Here is a 2,500-nt window from a genome sequence, read left to right as displayed (position 1 = left end):
TATATATTCTATATATATATATTTTAATACTATATATATATATGTAAATAAATGAAAATGTTTTGAATATTATTAATAAAATATTTTTGAATAATAATTAGAAAACATGGAAAATAAGAAAATTATTTATTTAAAATAAAATTTTAAAAAAAATAAGAAAAATTAAAAAAAATAATATTAAACCTTCTGGCTAAAAAAAATATACCAATTCTTTTATATTAACATATTTTAATATATTATAAAAAATATATATGTATATAAATATATAAATATATAAGAATATACTATATATAGACTTATATACACGGAATATATTATTATCAAAATATAACGGATATATAATATATATATTTATATAAATATATAAATTAATATATATATATATTATAAATTTATTATATTGATTTAAAATGATAATTATTAACAAATATGAGAATTGAATGATGAGAAAGAGAAAGAAAAATTTTTTCAATTTTAAAAACGTCAAAAAAAATGAGTTTTAAATAGTTTAAAATAATTTTTATGATTTTCCAAGGCAGCGTTTGCTAAATTATTAAGCTGATAATCCTATAAAAAGGATAGATTATCATTAGAATTTAAAAGAAGATAAATAAAAAAAAAAAGCAATAAAGATATATATTATAAAAAGGAATGTTTTTAATATATTAATAGTTAAAAAAATTTAAAAATAATATATAAAAATAGAACTGTTGAATTATAATTATATTATTAAAAAAATAAAAATCTCTCTCTCTCTCTCTCTCTATAGTATAGTAAGTTTAAGTAGCTTTATTATGGCTTTACCATTCCTAATCATGTTTTAGACCGAGGCATAAATAAATAATTTTTGCATTATCATTTAATAAAAAAGCTTTTATGGGAATCTTTAGACTCCATTCTATTTCTCTGACTTATATATTAGGGAGGCTCTTTGATATTTTTGACAAAGGCTGCTGGCATAAGGCCAGCAATGCTACATCTATAGAATCAAATAAAAAAATTCAAATAATTAAATAAAAAAAAAAATGAATGCTAAAATAATATTAGGTTTTTGAAATTTGAGTTATTGCATAGGAAAAATATACGTAGCTTATCATGATCATACACACACACACACACACACACACACATATATACAAAAATGTATTAACACAGACAAACAGACAGACTTTTTTGAAATGACATAGCACACGAGAATATTATTTTCCAAATTTTTAGGAAAAATGATAATCCTATAGCCAAAGGATAAATTATCATTAGTATCATGGCTGGCTGGAAAGAGAAGACGCATAAACATGAGATAGTTGTGAAGGGAACGGCCGTTTATATGTTAATAGTCTTATATGGGTTAAAATATATGGAATCAAACACAGAAACTGATAAAAAAAAAAACGGTGATTTTATAAAACAAAAAGTCAAAAAAAAAAAAAAAAAAAAAAAAAAAGTGTAATAACGTTTTTACTTTTTTGTTTAATTTTATGTTCCATTAGAAAAAATTTCACTATATTTTATGAGGTTAAGTATATTTTGAACGTAAGTGTTCTTAAGACATTAGTTTTTGTAAAACCTGTCAGGTTAAAAAAATTAAAAAAACCTGTTTGTACTTATTTTTATTTTCAACAGATTCCATTGTTAAACTTATATGTCACTCCTAATATTTAACTATTTTCAAAACTTTTGTCCTAGATATTTGGTTGCTTTGTATCTTAAGAGCATAATGATTTTTTTTTAGTTTTGATGAAAATGTTTATAGGTATTTGTGAATATTAAATAAAAAAATTAAAAATGGCTTTGGTTTACCTGTTCAGTCAAATATTTTCATGCATTTAGGAATTAATATTATTTTATTTTGAATTTTCATTGGAGCAATCATTTATGAATTACATTTTTAAAGTTTAAGAGGGAATTTCTTTTCAGTTTTCAAGTTTTTTCTGAACAAGTTTCACACCAGCTTTGAAAATATTTGTTTGTGTTCAAAGGTTATTTTTTTGCTTATGTCATTTATTAAAAAATGTTACTTGTACTTGGGTATTTACTTATTTTTTTTTAACCAGCTAGATAGGATGTTTTTTCTTGATGAAAGTAGATTTGAATAATAGGTTTGAAAGTAATAAAATTGTACTTTAACATATTTTTTTGCTTTACAACAGTTTTGGTTCTGTTCCATTTTTGAACTATTATATTTTGAGGATATAAGATGGTTATAAATAGCCAATTTTTTAATACAGTTTATTTTTTTCACACAGGGCTTAATGTTTCAAAGTTTTTGATTAAGATAATTTCTATTTTTGGGTTTATACAATTTTCTGATTATATTCTGGTATAAGAAGGTCCAATTTTTTTCAATACAGTTTAATTTCAGACACAGGGCTTAATTTCAGACATTTTAAGATACACTGATTTTGTATAATGTTCTTGTTATTTTATTTTTATATCATTTTTTTTTCAATACACCTTAATTTCATACACTGATTAAAATCATCTGTTTTATATTTATATT

This window comes from Macrobrachium rosenbergii, unplaced genomic scaffold (genome assembly GCF_040412425.1).
Source record: "Macrobrachium rosenbergii isolate ZJJX-2024 unplaced genomic scaffold, ASM4041242v1 13865, whole genome shotgun sequence".
Lineage (NCBI taxonomy): Eukaryota > Metazoa > Arthropoda > Malacostraca > Decapoda > Palaemonidae > Macrobrachium > Macrobrachium rosenbergii.
Note: the sequence above shows the minus strand (reverse complement) of the source record.